Here is a 20,263-nt window from a genome sequence, read left to right as displayed (position 1 = left end):
GGACTGCCTTATAGGGAGGCAAGATGTGAAAGATGGAAAAAAAAAAAGACAAAGGAAAATAGGTGACCCAGATAGCTGAACAGAGAGGAAGCTTGAAACCGGTGACATCAAATAAATATTCCCCAGGAGAAACCTGTGTGGCAACCAAAAAAAAAAAAAAAATACATGCTTAAGGAGGAATCAGAGGTGAGACGGATGATTTCCATTTCCCAAATATCTACATTTGACTGGGTGTGGCATGAATTAAGAAGGAAGTCTTTTAGTCTGATAAGATTTTATATCTACAAAGAAAAAAATTCCATCCATTGAATGCCTTTTAAACTGTACACTAATTCCTACAACATCTTGCTATTGCATTTTACAATAAAGTAATTCACATACTGTTTTTAAATATTATAGAAAGAGGGAGGAGGGCAATTTCTCAGAATCTTTTCAAGAAAATCTTTTTCAAGAAAAGTTAAATTATATTAATGAAACTGGTAACTAAAGAAAAGAGAAAATTTAGATCTATGACCCTTTTAAATGATTTTGAAAACTACAGCGATGATCTTTAGAACAAGAAAAATGAGAGGCTATTGATATTACAGGGAATAGGAAAAACAGTTTTAGTAAATAATCTCTGGAAGTATGTGATTTTTTTCCCTATTTTTCCTTACCATTTCGTCCCCCTCAATTTTATCGTTTGTCTAAAAATGAGGAATATAGAGAGTACAGACCAAGTGTCAAGTCCACTGATCCAGCTCTGATTCTTTTGACCATGAGAAAGCCACTGACCTTCTGTGATCCTCAGGTTGTGATACATATAATGGAAGTTTGAGCAAGTAGATTTCCAGGGCCCTTCTTTCTAACTCTTCAGCCCATCTTTAATTCCATTCAGTATGCTTTTATTACATGTTCTACATGTTTTGCCTCTGTGGTTTACTTTTTCCTAACAGCTAATTCCATTAAGTAAGGAAGACATTAAATACATGATTGGGAGCAACTGTTTTTAAGTTTAAAGGGTGATTGGTTAAACTTTAGCCTAATTTATTATTAAAATTTTGAAATATTGAATATTGATTTTTCTCACACTTATCACTGGGGAAAACTATTTATGAATCACTTCATTATTCATTAACCTCCCAGCATACGTTAAAAATGTTTGGTTTCTTTCTCTCATACATTTACTAACCATTCCAGGAGATACCATATAACCTTATAGGAGGTTGCTGGTTTTGACAAAACTGATTTTTATGTCTTATCTTAAAAATATATCGATTGCCATAGGAACAAATTAATGAGCATGTGCTACTAGTAAAAACTGCCTGCTTATCTAACAGCTACTACATTTGTGAGAGCAAACTGCAAGGCTGATGTTCAAACAGGTAATGAGGTACTACCTCTCATTGTTTATGCAGTCTGTGTTGGCATCACATTGTAATTTAGGATTTTGTTTTGTTTTTAAACAATTTGTTTTACATATTTTTAGGCAGATATTCAAGTTTTTTTTTCTTTTAGGAAAATTTATTTTCATTGTGATTGTTACAGAGATGTTTGATCTTTCTTAAAAATGAATGAGTTCTGTTAGGAGAAATAATTATTTTTTAAAACTTTAGAACATAATCACATTTTTCTTTTACTGTTAAGCATTTTCAGCTTATTATAGTAAGACTTTTTGTACCCTTTCCCAGATTAACGTCTTCTCCTTAATTTAAGTGCCCACTTTTGAAAACTAATGACCTATAGCATTCATGAGCTTGCAATTTAATTTTGAAGAGAAAAGTTAGCATTTCAACACAAACAAAAATGATGATGTTTCCTCAATATTCAAGGAAAAAGTAAGCCTCTTACATTGGCATATTTTTTGAAAGAGGATGATCCCACAAGTTCTTTGATTAATTAGAAAAGCAAAAGATATCTCATGAAATTAATATGAAGACAGAGTTAGAGAAAAATTGATAGAGTGAAGATGAACAGAAATAAGATATGACGGTCATAAAATTAGCCTTTATATCATTATGAACACATTGCTGTGATGATGATAATTATAATTGTGCAACTGATTTTCTTTAGTAAAATAAGATCAAGTTACAGAATTATGAAACGTAAACTTTATCTTCTCTTTCACCCTCTCTAAACATTCCCATTGCAAATAGAAATCAACATTCTGTTATTTGCTTAAATTTTTAATATTTTACTTATGGAATTTTAATAATTCAAATAAGTAAATTTAAACGGAGAGCTGAAAGACTTAGATAAGTTCAGCAGCAAACATTAAATCTGATATTTTATAGATCTTTATTATTTGCAAAATTTCTAGAAAGCAAAAGAAGTTCAGTTCAAACAGAGACAGATATAATGAAGAATTTCATTAATTCTCCCACTCTTCTATCCTCACAACTCATTATTACTTACAGAATATTTATTTAATTAGTTAAGTTATGCTACATTAAAAGTACACAAATTTATATTAAATGAGCAGAGCTTATTTCGATATACTTAATTTTAAAATTATTTCCTCACAAAGGTGTGCATTTTATAATCTGCAATGTACATGCAAAGGAAACCATCCAAAACTTTTATAATCCCTGAAATATAGTTATATCCTCTACCTCTGACACAGATTCAGAATAGTGCAGTAAAATCTAAACAAACATTATAAGTGATTAACTTTCTGTATGGGTATGAAAGTTAATTGGGTTTTTAAAGTGACCAATTATGTTAGGAAGTGAGGCAAATCAACACTATTTTTCAAACGTCGATATAGTCATTTTATTAATTTGGACTTTTTTTTTTAAGTAAAGCTTGTTTTCCTACATTCATTCTAAAATAACATCTGCCAAATGTACTTAAGTTTTAATATTATAGTTGTAAGGTATAGTGAAAGACTAGAAATATTGTCTTGTTTGATTGGCTGATTTTGGCTAGTCTGAGCTTTTGCATAGAAGAAGTTATCAAATATGAAATGATAGAGAAGCAAAATTTAAATGTACAAAGCCGTTTTGATACTGGTGTGACCTATAATCAGTCAGATCTACTTGATCTAATGTGAGTTTTCTATGAGAAGCTCTAAGGCTGTGTTGCTCTTCCCCCTGACACCATAAGAATGTCATTGTATAAAGATAGAATTTCATCTCTCTATCTCCATTTTAGTAGAAGTATAAACTCAGTTACATTGTATAAAGTTAAAAAGAAATCTGTAAATTGTCCAATACAGAAAAATAAAATAAAGGATCCTTGTGCTGATCCTTGAGTTGGCCCATAAACAAATAAATTATTACATTATAGCAATTTCTACAGAGTGCAGCTACCACTATTTTATGTGGTAGATTTTATATGGAAGTAGAGTAAACAAAATTCCAACAAAGAAACAAACCACTTTGTTTTCCTCTATATTGCTTGTTGAAATATTTGAGGTACAAAATTGATTATAGCCTTAGAAGGTTTGTCATATTTAAGTGGCAACTGCTGAAAAGGTCTGAGAATTTTAAAAATACATAAACAGTCAAGGATGGATTATTGTGAGACTAATTTTATCACAGTGAAGTCCTTATTGAAGAATTGCCATTATCAGATTTTTCAATTTGTTAATACTGATAAAATAATGCAATAGACCTTCTAAAATATATTTTGGAGCACACTAATTATTACTTCTCTGTTTATTTTTTCCTACAACTTATTTAATAAGCACCTCTTTTTTTCATTCAGTTGACATGTGTTTATTAAGCACCTACTATGTCTCGTACTAGATATTGGATCTTTGTTGGTATATATAGATGAACAGGAAAGACAGGGGACCTTGAATATAGAGAAGAAAAGCAAGTGATAAATATATAGACAACGCGCAACATACTTCCGTAAAGTGATAAGTCTCTTTAATGGGGTGACTAGAGAAGACCTCTTTGTGAAGATGATGTGGAAACTGAGAACTGAAGAACAGGAAGCAGCCAGCCATAATATCTAGTGATTCATCGTGACCAAAATATTCCAGGTTCTACACTAGGTCCTGGAAATACAAAGATGAATAAAATGAGACAATGCCCTCAAGGAACTCACAGAGAATGTGTTTTGCTTATTTATTTGGGGGTGAAATCATTTTGAATTCATTGTGGTCACAAAATCTCATTAGTTCAATAAACATTAAAAAATATTAAATGGATGAACTGGCATCAGTTTAAAACTTGGCATTTGCTATTACCCCTTCCCATAGATATTGCTTATTAACATGATGTATGATTTCATGCTTTATTTATCAAGATTTCTTAAGGTTCATAGTACTGGAAATACTTCTCTTGATCTTTCCAGTCAAAGTGTATTGCAGCCCACTGCCCTTAAATCTCTTTGCCAACTTATTTTTAATATACCTTATTCCCCTAGCTTGCTGACTACTCTCTCACGTGATAAATAACTCTGCCTTATCAAGGTCAGTGTGAAAGGCCCTTTTTACATATCTCATAAATTTTAGCCAGGTGCCACTGATGTGAGATTAATGTAATGGCACCGTGGCAAGCACTCAGCCTTGTCTTCATTATGCTAAGGTTGCCGGTTCACCGTTTCTCTTCATCTGTCTCCTGCTTTAGGGAACACTAAACACTATGTCATTAGATTGTCTGTTCCACAACATTGGCTCTTTGCATTTACAAAGTTATCAGATAGCTTATGACATAGCTTTTCTAAGAAATTAAATTAAACAAATAGTGAAAACAAAAATTAGGGGTAAAGTGCCTGATAAAACGTTTCAAATTGTAATCAGAGGGGGAAATTTTTTATGTTCCATAGTATTAATTTTCCTCTGACCAATGAGTTCCTCACTTCATCACAGGAAAAATTTTGGCTCTGGTTGATCTCAAGTATGAATAATTATGAGGCCTCTTTAGTTTTAAGAATGAAGGTGCCTAATGTATGCTCTTGGCTGTGATCCATCTGCACATTCTCAGAAACATTTCTTCCCATCGTCCCTTCCCTGTGAATGGCTACTTTCCAGAGGGAAACTATCCCCAAGCCATATGTCCTACATGGATGTTTAATGACCTCATCTATTTTTGCCTAAAGTCCCCATCCACTTTCCAAGAAAGCATGCCAGCTTAATTTCTTGTTGAATTTAGGAATGAAAACTGTTCACTGACCTCAGATTTCAAATTTCCGATGATTTGTTTTGATTCTGCTTTCCAGATATTAATTTTTTATAAGAGAACTAATACCTTATATGACATCTTTTCTTAATTTCTTAATTCAAATAAAAATTCTTTTTAAATAACTTATTTTCTAAGGGCTGTGCTCCATCATGGGGGTATATATGAATAAAAACAAAGCAAATTCAAGACATGTGGGATAAAGATAATCTTTTATTTGTGATGAAATAATTTGAGAGAATTATGATTTAATTATTTATGTGGACCCAGGAACCACATTTCTTAGGTTTGAATTCTGCTTCCACCATTTACTAGTTATGTGACCTCTGAAAAGTTAGTTAACTCTTTCGTGCTTCATTTTCTCTTCTTTAAAATATGAGTCATAATATTACTGACCTGTTAAAGTTATTTTAAGGACATTGAAAGAATGTAAAAGCACATCGTTCAATGGTCGACTCATAGTAAGTGCTATAGGGTGTTTGCTATTACTGTCTGGATTCTTAAGCCACCAGTTCTCAATGTACTTCACTGTGTTTGCTTTTGCAAACCCCTTATTGCATATCATGTGCTATGTTATTATGAGAAACACATCTGTGAAGAAAAAATCCTTTGCTTAACGAGTTTATAATTTACTTGCAAAATAAAATACTTTAAAATAAATTATAATAAAAGCAGAGTCTTGATAAGTGTAACAATAATAGAGATAAAATGTTGCCAGTGTTCTGAAAAGGGACAGAATTCTCATTTAGGTATGAGGCAAGGCTTCATAGAAAAGGAGACATGAGACAGATACCAAATGATGGGTATCATTTGACATGAAGAGCATTTCTAAATAAAAGAATACTATGGTCGAAGGCTTACAGGTATTCAGTTGTTTCCCTTGTACCAAGAACAATTGCATATGCTCAGCTTTTTGAAAAATGGAATGTGGGAACCATGGTGATGACAGATATGAGTCACAAAATTTGGCAGAGGTCAATCATGGAACTAGTTCCTGAATGTCGAACCAAGTTTTATAAATGGTACTCTTTAGACACTGGGCCACTATTTATGTATGTATGTATGTATGTATGTATGTATGTATATATGTATGTATTTATTTATTTTTGCAACATTGATTGCCATAATCTGAGATTTGCCTTGTGAAATCTCAGGTAGGTAATCTAAGGTATTGAAGGGTACTGAGGTTGAATGGGATAAAACCTAGGGGAGGTTCTGCCTTTTTACATTCTAGAGTTTCTGCCTCAAGCATAGGTCGTTTAAGAAATGGTAATGGGGAATTAGTTAATCTCAATCCTTCAAAAAAACTGGACTCTTAAATTTGCCGTATGACCTTTTTATCATATAGCAAATACTGAAGAAATTTATTTGAGCTAAACTTTTAGAGCATTTGCTTTGCTTCTCTTGACTTGGCTTCTGCTCCCTCAAAAGCAAAATGTAGATATGGATCAACCTGGCAGTGCTCTCCTGAAATATTCTGTGGTATTATTACTAAATCTAAATGGAGGAATTCCAAATCTAAATGAGGAGTTCGTTTTTGTGAGATAAAAGGAGTAGACTTTTATCAAGAAAAGTCTATTAGAAAGTCACTCCTTGATTCCACTTGCTTATTAGACCAAGAGAGCACTAAAGATAAGAAAGATGCATTGACAATTATAAAAACATCATTGTAAAAGGAATGCATAGCTCATAGTGATGTTTTCCAATCACTGAGAGTATGATGTTGCTTTGTGATTTTTAATAAGTAAGAAAAATTAAAGATATTTACAAAAGTCTTTAAATTTATAACCATAAAATAGAATTCTGATAACTTTTGGAATTATTTTCAAAAAGGTATTCTGAAAGTTGCAGATGAAAGTACTGTACACCTGATTTAGAAAACAATCAAATTCAAAAAAATACTTTCCTAACTTAGTTCTTACCAACCTGAGTGTCACTTGTGTATACAAGCATGGTAAAATGTCAGATTAATGAAAAAGAACTGGTATTGCTAAAGATCAGATCACTTCCATCTCTTCTTTCCTTTAATAGTTATTAACTTGTTGTCAGACATTATGATGAAAGTGTGTCAAGTAGTGTCTCTGCCTTCTTAGATTTTTTAATTCTATAATAAATAGACACTAAATGAGTAAAAAACAAATTCGAAAAGATTAATTACATAGTAACTGCTCAAAGAAATAGGTTACTGGAATATAGAGAGAATTTCAGTTATCAACTGCTGCATAGCAAACCACTGCAAAACTCATTGGCTTAACCAATTTGTAGTAACAAGATATTTATCTCATTCTCTGAGACAAGGTATCAGACACAGTAGGGATGGCTTGTCTCTGTTCTACTTTAAGGCCTTAGCTAGAATGATCTGTCTCTCTTCTTTCCTTCTGTAAAAGCCTCTCCAAATACTAACTTGTTTCCTCACAGAATGATAGCTTTAGGGAAATCAGACTTCTTATAGGATGGTACAGAACTACAAGAGAAAATAATTCAAAAGAGAAAAGTGGTAAGTTCCACTTATCCTAAAGATTAGGCCAGACCGATATAGTGTCATTTCTGGCTATTCACCATCAGTCAAGGTGAATAGAACAGCCAGATTCAAAGGGAAGATTCTTACCATACTTCTTTGATAGATGGAGCAAGTGACATAACCCCTCAAATGACTTAGGGAATTTCTGATACAGAATAACGGCTTAGTCTCTATGCTGTAGTCATTAAAGACCAAAAACCTGAACAGAAATCAAGAAGAAAGATTGAATTTTTCTTGATGTGGTATTTAGAGGTACTTGGTGTTATGTTTACCAATTATGGGTAAAGAAAGAAGCAGTGTACATGCCACAGAAATAGAAAACAAAGCAAGGGCTGGTTTAGGAATCAGCAAACTATCATAATTAGGTTGAACATGTAAAATATGTGGTATTTCTTTCAAAAAACTTCCACAACTATTCATAAGGTAGAAAGAATCTAGTGTCTTGGACATTAGAATTTGCGACTCTGGTCCCTTGAATCTCTTTATTTTAACACTGAGACAAAAAAAAAAAAAAAATCCAAAAAACAAAAAATACTTGGAATTTCTGGGCCCATGTTTATGTATACAGCCATAGCTCATAGCTATCTCAAAGTACTTGATCATCATATTGAATTAAATCAAGTATATATAATTAAATGCACAAATAATTTCTATGGATAAAATATACAAACTATCAGTATCGCAAGACTCATATCAGTTGATAGCATGTCCACATAGTCTTAATGAATTCACAAATCATGCAAACCAGCTGGCTTTTCCCACACATGAATAAATGTGAACACACCTAGTTAGAGCTGCATCCCTATTTTATGCTTCTTGAAGGTGTGAGTGAATTGATCATATCTCTTATAAAACATGTTCATCATGCTCCTGTCTCCAGCTCTGATTTCTCCCTGGCATCTTGATTTCTCAGGATTTGGGTAAATATCATTAAAATAGTTAAGTAGTCAGTGTAACTTTTAACTGGACAGTTGTACTGCAGTGACATTAAAAGGGTAAATGACCTTTTTGAACTGCAGAAATTCATGTAATAATATGGCGACACATCCTCATAATTTAGGGGGGCATTTCTGCTCTCTCTTTTGGTTACTCATTTGTATTGATTTTCCAGTGTTAGTCATACACATTATATAACAAATTATTTTTAAGCCACATGTATTTATTTTTTGCCCATATTTTAAATAATTTTATTATTGCAAAAACAAAAGGGCTAATGTCTTATTAAATGAGTGTTTTAAACTATGTATAAGACCTTTGAAAAACAGATTAATATAAATTAGATAAATTGAACTATGCTCTGAAAGGCAGAGGTTAAGCTCTCTAGAATTCTTTTGATTGACTACTTCTTAGTGTTTCTTTCTGATATGATAGTTCAGTTTCAAAAAAGGATCAAACTGCAACAATGTAATAGTTTATGCTTTACAGAAATTTTTTTAAACTCAGCACCTTTTTTAATTATGGAAATAGAATAGGGCTTGGCAAACTATGGCCCAAGGATCAAATATAGCCTGCTACCTGTTTTTGTAAATAAAGTTTTATTGGCACATAGCCACACTCCTTCATTTATGTATTATCTGTAACTGCTTTCATGCTGCAGCACAGAATTGAGTAGTTGTGTCAGAGACTATATGACTTTCAAAGTTTAAAATATTTGTTTTACTATCTGGCCCTTTCCAGGAAAGTTTCTTGACCCATGAAATGAAGAATGAAATGCAAGTGTGACCTAGCTCAAATAATAATAGTTAACTTATTATTTAAAAAATGTAATTCTTTAATTAGATATATCCCTATTTTGATAGAAATGTCAAAATGTATGAATATTTGTGTATTTAAATTAGACTGTAATGTACCAAGGCAGGTGATTACATCACATAGTAAAATTAATGTTTCAAAGAGCTACAAAGAGCTTTACATGACTTTTATTCCCAATGAGATCTTGATTTTTGTGATATTAAATTTTATCCCATATTTTTGAAAATATATTTTTTATTTTATTAAATCAGAAGATCAAAATAGAAAAAGTGCAATCAAAACAATTTCTTTTCTTGCAGATTTCAGGGATATTGTACCAAGAATTACAGTGAAATTCCTTGGCTAGATGATAATCTTAGGCACACTTTTCTATCTATCCCCTAACACAAACTTTTGTGAGATAATGTTTGTGTTTTCCACACTCTTCTAGAGCCATGCTAACTAGAAACTGCATTTGACAGTTGATATGGTAGTGATGCTTAAGCCTTCTCTGCTGAACAGATTCATTTAAATTGGGCAGAGCACACTGCTGATATTCAAATAATTGTAAATAATGATTACTCTGTATTTTGACATGGTTATCCTAAAATACATCCCTGACCTACTAACAATTCCCTAAAATGACAAAGTGCTATTGGGCTATGTAATTATTCCCTTATGTTGGATCTAATGCCAGGTATAGAAATGAAAATGTTGTGTCTTCCTTTTTTGGAGAATGGGTCATTTTCTTAGTACACATTAATGAAAATATATTATTCAAGTCCTGAGTTTCTCTACTAAAGCAGTCACCTGGAATAAAAACACTGAAATAGGCTAAGATGCACTGGCAACCTAGACCTAGTCAAATATGTGTTTCTGAGGTTTTGTTTTCATTTTAACATATATAAAATCAGGGATATTTTTTACCTACGAGTTTTCCTTTATTATTATGCATCCATATGCAGTAATATTCCTTAAATTTGTACTTGAAAAACTGTAAGTGGGTAATTTTCATGGGGGATTATTTTCTTTTTATTGATATCCTCTTTCCCCATGTACTGATTTCACAAACATTATGGTTTATTGAAATGCATGTTCACAAAGCAGCTCTTGAATTTAGCTTATCCCATTTGATTAAGGCTTGTTGAGCAGGAGGCAACCGAATTTGGTGGTGTGTAATATTTTGGCATTTTTATACCCTGCATGTGTACAGCTGTAATTTAGAATATCTCTACCTAGCATTTAATCACCTATACTAAATATTTAGATATTTGTTTATCTGCTAAATCTAGATTTCAAAGCCCCTAACTTCAGGTCGATACTAGGTACAAAATTATATATTAGTGTAGGTTCTTTTCATTAAGTTGAACAGAAAGAAATCAAAATTAAGAACATTATGGGAGTAATAGCTGATGCTATGTGAACAAAACTGAATATAATTTCTCATTCATGTTTTGATTTGTTTATATATATATCTTTTAAATCTAAAAGCCTAATTTCTTCTTAGGTCTACTTTAGCTGCAATTTTAATGTCAAACTTGGTTGGCAAGTATTCTCTTTATTTTTAAATATTTTATTAGCCTGAAGAAATATTCCGAGAATACTCCATGAATAATAACAATCCTGTCACCAATTTTACTCTTCAGTGGAAATATGAGGGTTTTTTCCTTTTCAGCACTTCATTCATTGTTGGATAATCTCCTAGTGAGGGAGGCTGTGTCGTTCCATTTAGAAGCATTCTTCTCAATCGTAGTAGTAAAAAAAAAAAAAAAATAATAGTTTCAATAGGTTAACTGTTTCCTTGAGATCTCACTTCAAAAATTCAAAAAAAATTTTTGGAACCCACTAAGAAAGGTCCAAGAAAAAACCAGCAAGTTACTCTGAAACTACTGTCAGGGTTCTCCTTTGTAACAACCATTTTTGTTTGATTTTTGAAAGAGACTTTTCTCATAGAATGAGTTTCCATTCAGAAAGAAAGCTCTTCTGCCTCGGGACAGAAATTTCTGATTAAAAATCATTCCCTTTGGATGATGTTGTATCTTATTCTTAAAGAAAAGATAACTGAGAAAAAAAAAATATTTTTTAATGTCTTATATAACTATATTCCTCCTCTGAGTATTAGTTTTCAGAAAAAAAGGAAGGAAGGAAGGAAGAAGTGAGAGAGGGAGGAGAGGGAGGAGGAGGGAGGAAGGAAGGAAGGAAGGAAGGAAGGAAGAAGGGGAGGGAGGGAGGGAGGGAGGAAGTTAGGAAGGGAAATTTCATGCTAGGCATAAAGCTAAGGGCAAAGGAAGGAGGAAAGAGAATAGTACAGGAGTGCATGCTATTGAAACAGAGGCTCTAAGTCACTCAAACCATGATATGATTATTTTTAAAGCACTGGCATTCTCTTAAAGGGTATTGGAGTTCAAAATGAAAATTGCTTTTGCAGCAGAGTGCACCACCAGGCCTGTGGGGACCGATTAGGAGAGTGGCTCTCTGTGTCCTATATACTATATGCCGCTTCACTGGTTACAGTAACACACAGGACATGGAGAAGTGAAAACTTTGATTCATGAAAGAACCCCATGTGACTCTCTGCTGGCTTTATGTTTAAAATGTGTTTGATCATTTACCACCTACTTTTAAACTAATTCACAAAGACAAAGTAATTGATGGATTAGATACAGTCTGTTGGTTGGCAGTTTAGTCAGGGAAAGGTTTTCTTGCATCATGGAGTATATTTTGCAAATTGTTTCCAATCTCCCTTTCCTGTCTTTTAAGTTATATTAATAAGTTTCAGGATCTACTCATTATAATTTTTATGCTGAATGAGACTCAGAGGATGCTGTGAACTTTGAGCAGTAAAGGAGGAACTGAAATATGTAATTATATTTTAAAGAAACATTAGACACCCTAAAGCCAATAGGATGGACTCTACTTCTCTCTAACTCTGCTTATCAAGTAAGCCATTTAGGCTAGGACTCATAAACGTATTTCTTACATGCATGTTCTGTTTTACTATCATTAAAAGAAATCTAGGAAATTTCTGGTAATTGGTATCCTGATACCAACACAGATTACTTTCTTTAGAATGTGTACAATTTTTTATTGATTTTATTTATGTTTTACTGGGTACTAGTCTTCCTAATAGAAAAGTGATTACAATTATAGATTTATATTCACAATTGATATGCATCAGAATTTTAAACTGAGAATAAAGAAATGAATTATTAAACTGATATGTAAGATAAAGCAAAAAAGTATATTATAGTCTTTTTAAAAATATAAAACTAGTATGAGGGGGAAGTGTTTCAGTTGGCTAACTCATGTGAGAGGATCCTTTGCTTGGAACAACATCAGAAACATTTTCATTATATAAGAACATTGGGTTGGGCTTTCAAAACATAGGTTTTTTGGCTAAAATAGGTAGTGAGATATCTCGTGCTTTACCATCCAGGCTGGCCTAAGAGATGGTGAGGCTAAAGTTCTGCTTCAATTTCTTTCCTAAAAGTGAACATCCTAAAACAATTCCTTATGTCTTATTATATCCTGGTGCTTAAAATGGGAAAACAAGGGTGAAGCCATGTTTTATTGCGTATGTACTCTGAAATGTAATAAAAGTTCTTAAACCTGGTTACCAAACTGTATGTGAATACATTACACTATTATGTCACATCATTTTTCTAGTGAAATTTTCTTTAAAATGAAGTTACCAATAGATTCGTGCCAGTTAATTTACATACTGTTGTAGAAAGCAGTGCTTAAAAAGTGTGAATTAGACATATCATATGAGATATCTGTATATGAACAATATTATTTTCGATCTGTAATTGGAAATCCTGTGTGCATGGTGCTCACTTAAGCTGTTCACAGATTTTTGACTGTGCGGATGGTGAGTACCTCGAACCCCCATATTGTTCAAAGGTCAACTGTAATTTACCTCCTTGATGATAGCCTCTGTGACCTTTCAGACAGTGTGAAATGATTGCTTCTTTTGTTTGTTCATCTCTACCATGCTCCCATAATTCCATGCATTTACATATATAACTGAAACCCATAGAAAGTACATGTAATATATGTTAGATTTTGTTTTCTATACTGTGAGCTTTTCAAGATTTGGGGCCTGGTCCTATTAGTCTTTGTTTTCCTGACCTAAATCGACTGTCCTGAGCACCAAATATGTGCTGGCAGAATGAACAAGTGATAGCACATATCGAAGCCCCTTGGTTCTTCTGCAGCGTACTAGACTCCACCTGCCTGGGACCCTCCCAGTCAGGCTTCTTAGGGAAAGCACAAAGCCAGTTGGAGCCAGCCAACAGGAGTCCAGTTCCACTTCTCTCACTCAGTGGAAACATGGTGAAGGAATTATACTACCAGGAGCCACCCTTTGTTTATTTGAAACAAAGAGTTTATAATGAGCCTGCAGATACCTTTTTATCATTCATTCACATAGTGATTTACTGAGATTGCTTTTCTATATTCTACTATTTTTATTTAATAGACTACAAATTTGAATGTGAAAGTTTTATATATAATGTTCAGTTCTTTTTTACCTCCTGTTCATGCATAAAATGTAACATGAGAGCTAATTCCTATTTCATGATATTTATAGGTATAATAATTTAAACACATTCTTTTGTTGAAATAACATCCTTAATATAATTGAGATATTTTAAGCAGAATGAAAATGCACAGTGATAAACCTGTCTTGACCATTTTGACAAGAGACCAAAAATTGTCCATGGGAGAGTTGCTAGGGTACACAGACTCCTTGTCTATAGAGCACACTTTGTGACTCTCCTTCCAGGAATATACAGGGCATGTGCTTAGGACAGTTCCACTTGGCCCAATCCCATTTTCCAGGCCAGTGAGCATAATGGCTGGGTAGAAACGAGATGTGTCTATGTGCCTTTGGTAATTACTGAGTATATGTTAATGAAGAGCTATTCCTTGGCCTTCTACAAGCGCAGTTAAATATAACCAACTAGAGCTTTTTTTGAAGAAAGGAAAGCCACCAGCACAGCTATAGAACCCTATATAAACCAATTGCATTTGAGTTTAAGTTTAAACTATCATGAATGAAAATATTCTCCAATGGATTGCTCTGTAGATCTTTATAGTTGAAGGGATTCTGAAACCTGAATGCCTTTCTGTGGAGACATCAGCATTATTGTTGGTGTAACAAATTCACTTCAAGGTAATAAACATCTAACATAAATCTAAGAGATATTCAGTATAGTGCCAGGCATTGTGAGCAAAGAAAAAGTTGCACAAAACATGCCTACTACACTGTAGGACCTTAACATTTAGCAGGCCAGACAAGCCATAGGTACTTATTAACTAATAAAAAGATCTAACCATTGCAGTGACATCTTAGAATTGATTATTAAGATACTGTTAAAATCTCAAAACACAAAGTAAAAACAAGAATATGAAGGAATATAATTATGGGGGGGGGGGAGACCAGGAAAGGTGATTCTGGTAGTCAAGTATTATATATATTAATTTCTGTCCCCAGGATTGGCGGTTAACACGGTCTTTGGGATTCATTTATTGTGGAACATTAAAAGATTTTGAAATTAGAGAATAATACCAAATCAAGCATAAGATTCTATTATAATGTTTTTATAGTATTGCTCATAGGAAAGGAACTTACTTTGTAGAATTATTAGCTTTTCCCAGAAATAACACATCATTTATTTTCCCTTTTAATATCTCAGTGCTTGAACATTTAACAGACTCTTAGCTTTAGGGAGACTGCAGAAACTCAATTTGGGGTATGGCAGTCCTCTGAAAATGTTTTTGCAATAACCAGAGAGGAACCCCTATATTCCATGGCTCTTTAGGTATGCACATAAACACACAAATCACAAATCCGCTGTCATGGTAACCATTTTGGAGATGTTTCTATATAGAAATAGTATATTAGTTTCCTGGTGCTACTATAACAAATCACCACAAAAACTATTTGGCTTAAAATGACAGAAGTTTATTTTGTCACAGTTCTGAAGACCAGAAGTCCAAAATCAAGGTGTCAGCAGGGTTGGTTATTCTCAGGTAAAAATTGCCTCATGCTTTTCTCCTAGTTTCTGGTGATTGCTGGCAATCCTTAGCAATAGTTGATTTGTAGAGATTCACTCCAGTCTCTACTGATGCCTTCACTTCACCTCTCTCTGTGTGTCTTCTTTTGTCTTTCTTATAAAGACACTCTTATTGGATTTAGGGCTCACCCTAATCTACTATGGTCTTATCTTGATCTTTATCTTAATAAAATCTGCAAAAACCCTTATTCCAAATAAGGTCACGTAAATTTGGGCAGTGGGGACACTATTTAACCTACTACATATAGTAATTGCAAATAAATGTGATAAACCTGGAAATTCCGGGAGTATTAATGTATTCCTTGTTTAATGAGAATATGCAGTTCCAAACATACCTTTAAATATAAGTAATGACTAATATATTCTCCTTTTCGTTATTTGTGTTCCATAGAGTTACCTAGAGAAAAAAGAACGCTAAAATATATGATTCTATGGATCCAATTGATCAAATCCATTGTATATCACACTTACCTTAAACGTCTTTAGTTTGTTCTTTACTCTTTCTACCTGTTCTATCTAAAGTGACTTTATTAAGTGACTTTTATTAAGAGGCAGGTTGATTGTGAAACTGAAATGCAGAGACTACTTTCTAAGTCTTGGGAAGGGCTCTGGCAATGAATTCACTTAATAGTATGATTTTGTAAAATTTGCAATAGAAAGATATTTTAACCACAATTAGTTAACATTGCTCTTATTTTCCATTTCGATTTTCTCTCTAACAGTTCCTGTCATAATACAGAAGTGCAAGGCCAAAGGTGCTAAAGGGTTATTCATATGCACAGTGGTTCTTGGCTATGGATATAAGTGAGTAGTGGAGGAGAAACAAGGCTTGAAATGTGTGGAGCTAGAAGCTTGTCTGTGGAAAATTCTTCTGAATCATACAGCTCATATAGAAAAAAGTTTGATGTTTTCCCAAGTTCGACAGCAATTCTAACCATTTACGTGACATTACTAACAACAGGTTGTGAAGTTGGAAGAAACTTATAAAAACTACCTGCACGAGAAAGGAAATCATTATCCCTCTATACTCTCTATAAAAAATGATTTTGTAAAATCTTTGTCTTGTAAAGAGGTGATTAGAGCGCACAGCCAAAAAACAGGAAAACATGTATAGAATTGTATCACTCAGTAATTAAAGATATTATGCCATTATTTGGTGGAATATATGATGTTTTCTATTTGCCAGATTTATGAAAATGAGTGATGTGTTGTGATTTATATTCTCATTAAAGGTAAATATTTGTATTCGTACCCCATTTTGTAAATTTAATTTTATATTCTTTTTCTTAGAGAGGTGTCCCACATTTTTATGAACTTCAAATTTCACAAAAACAGAATCCATTTCTGCTTTTATCTTTTCTTCTCCAGTGAAACAAAATAAGGACCTCACTTACACAATAAAAGGGTATTTTAATAACTCTGTCTTTTGCAAAATAAGATTAAAACACAAAGCTCTTATGAAGCTGTGCTTTTATCGCTATCATTAAAACATCTCAACACTGAACAGCTTTTCCCTCACAAATTCAATTGTCTCTTGTGGGTTGTCTTTGCCTCTCTATTATGTCTCCTTTTTCTTTGGGTCCACTTTAATTTTCATTCTATATACTCTCCAAAGAAAAAGGAGACATAATAGAGAGGCAAAGACAACCCACATGTGACAATTGGGGTAGTCTTTGACTAGAATTATTGGATAATATTTTAATTTCTTTTATTAAAAAAATATTAGTATACTTTCTATTTGGGAATTTCTTTTTTTCAAGGGCAATACCAACTTATTCCCTGAATCCTCATATCTTTTTAGATTGATTTTTTTTTTTTTTTAGATATACAGAGATAACACAGATGTTAACTTTTTTGTTCTTATTTTTCTGTTCAGACTTCTTTTAGGTAAACCTACCTAATGATCTTCATTAACAGCTCATTGCCATCTGAATTTTAACCCATCCAGGAATACCTCATTTCTTTTCCATTTGACTCCTATCCTTTATTTTTTTCTATTATCTCTATATAATCAAGTATATCCATTTATATAATTTATGTATATAATCAAGCAGCATCTTGGTCATGAATTTAAAGTGTCCTGGGTCCTTCGGAGCCAAAGAAACCTGAAATTTTATATACAGATAGGCTTTTTGAGAACATTCTTATATAACGACTCATTTTGCAGAGGCAGAAGTAGCTACAAAGAGGAGATGTGCTTTGTTCAGGGCAAAGGCAAAATTAGAACCCAGGGTTTCCCATTCTGGGTCCAATTGAGTCCACTTTAATTTTCATTCTATATACTTGGTATTTATTCATATCCATATCTAGGCCTTAATTCACAACTTTTATTTTTCCAAAATAATATGTTTGTTTTTTTTTCTCTGTCACCCTTTCTTTAAAATAACCACTTGAAGCCATTATACAGACATTTAAAAGTACGGACCATCGTTACATACCAAAATGTTGATGGCATTATGAATATGTTAAAGTAAGCTAATGGTATAGACTGAATTTTTGTCCTCTGTGAATTTATAAGAAAATTTGATTCAAACTTTAATCATGGTGGGTTTTTTTTTTCCCCCTAATTCTAGTAATCTATAGTCCTCCAGTTGTAAAAACTCACTAAGTTAAAATGACAGGGCCTATCTTTTATTTTCTGTAATTCTTTGCTCTTTTGTTTCTTGTTTCCTGCTCTACAAGTATCTTTTTGGGCTCCTAATGTTAGTATTCCCTAGCATACCATATTCCCACATGACATTTGCAAGACAGTGTCATTTAAAAACAAGCAAAATTTTAATTTTATCTATTTTAAGATGGGCACTTTTTTCAAATATCTGTATAAGTAGAATTCTTTACTGTTAGTCTTCTCACTGATAAAAGTATGCCATTTAAAAATTACTTAAATAGAGAAGAATAGTATTATTGTTTGCACAGTTGAGCAAAAGGCGCTTAAATTAAAAATCTTGGAATATTGTTATTACTTTTTTGGTAATTTCTAAAAATTGGAGCTCTAAATATTTAGATTGTTAATCAATGAAAACAGTTTTAAATGAGTGTCTTTTAGTTTAGTTATACAATATATATTGCATTTTTAAAGACATATATGTATTTGTGTCCTTATTTCTTCTTTCTAGTAAATATATTCCCATAGTTAACTCATTAATTTTAAGCAGTTGGAACAGGAGTCATTGTTTAAACAAGTTTTGCTTTTTTAGGTTTGGGTCAGAGCATTTAATGGCCTGTACCTGGAATTTCTCAAAGTGCATGTATGTGTGTGTGTGTGTGTGTGTGTGTGTCAGCAGGGGGTAGATTGGCTTTCCAAGTACTTGTTTCAGAATAGATTTTTAATTACAATTTATGAAGTGGAAAGAAGAGTTGGTTAATAGATTTTTTAAATATATTTTTTAGTTTGTTATTTTAATATCCCATGTTAAAAGAAAGTGACAAACACTAAAGATAGTATTGATATCCATATATTATATAGAATTTAATGACCTGGTAAAGAGCCTTGTGTTCTATTTTTCCAACATTTTATTATGAACATTTCAAATATACATAAAAGTTGAAAAAATTTTACAGTAAACATTCATATGTACACTTCCTAAATGCTACAATTAACATTTTACTATTCATCGATAAGTCAATCTTTTTTTTTTTTTTTTTGCATTTCACAGTAAGGTGAAGATATCAGTAGATTTTGAATCTTATTTTATTCCTTGGTTTTATCCATGAATATCCTTATGACTTTCCTCTCAGAAAATCGTTTGAGGCATAGGCAAGGTGTGTGTAATTAATTAAAAGAAATATTAGTATTTACCAAAGTTGTATATGGCAATTCATGAGTTTTATATGCACTGAAAAAAAAAAGGATGCTAGAAATACAGGTTGTAGCGTTGTTTGTGTATCTGCTAAATAATTTCTGAAAGCACAATGTTTGAACTAGATTTTATTACTTAGGCATTTTTAACTAGATAATCCCAAAGATCTATTCAAACCTAAGTACTTTTGAAGAGAAAATGGTGAGTATTTTCCCTGGGTTGGAATAATGTTTTTTAGCTTATGTGCGTGTGTGTGTGTGTGTGTGTGTGTGTGTGTATTATTTCAGCGTAGCTGTTTTTGAGTCAGCAATTCAGTTTTATCTATTGTTTGAAACTATATTTATAAATTTTGTCTATTTCAAAGTTTTAGAAAAAGTATGTTAATTAAAGGGTAAAAATAAAAGATATTTAGGAAATTGGAGACTATAGTTTTTCAGTTATTAAATAATCTACAAGCATATACAATATGAAGATCTTCATAAATTATAACTCAGATGATAAATTAAGATTTATTTTTACCCCTTTAAGATGTAAGCTATTTGTCATTTGATATGCAGTTCTTCCTGAGATGGTTTTCTGAGATGTTATTTTTTGTTATTTTTGTTAAAATATTATGGTATAGTTTTGTTTAGGTAAGCACATTTTGAATTTTTTAACAGATAATGAATCAAATTCTTTTCCTTGGCTTTTGTTAATGTAACCAAAGAGGAGTCTTCAATGAGAAGATTTTAAAAAGTAAAATACAAAAATAATATTATTTGCAAATATTATATAAAATTTTCTAAGACTTTTTATATTCAAACCCTTATAATTTAAAAAAATCTTTTTTACTAAAAATAGTAAAAGAATCATAACTGTCCAGTTAATTATGTTGATACTACTATAAGCAATTTTTATATACATGTAACAATTCGTACACTAGGATTTTGAAATATTTTTAAGCAAATTCTAAACACTAGAATTCTTTGTTAAGTATCTTTTAATAGCAGGATGAATTGAAGGCTTGTGGAATAGTGAGGA

At 32.3% G+C, this 20,263-nt stretch overlaps 1 protein-coding gene across 3 annotated transcripts in view; it reads left to right on the top strand.

The window, feature by feature from the left end:
• Positions 1-20,263, top strand: part of LOC120587606 (receptor tyrosine-protein kinase erbB-4) — a 767,195-nt gene that overhangs the window by 236,518 nt on the left and 510,414 nt on the right. The window lies entirely within an intron of this gene.

This window comes from Pteropus medius, unplaced genomic scaffold (genome assembly GCF_902729225.1).
Source record: "Pteropus medius unplaced genomic scaffold, Ma_sr-lr_union100, whole genome shotgun sequence".
Lineage (NCBI taxonomy): Eukaryota > Metazoa > Chordata > Mammalia > Chiroptera > Pteropodidae > Pteropus > Pteropus medius.
The sequence above is the reverse complement of the archived record's forward strand: the minus strand, read 5'-3'. Positions and strand labels throughout refer to the sequence as shown.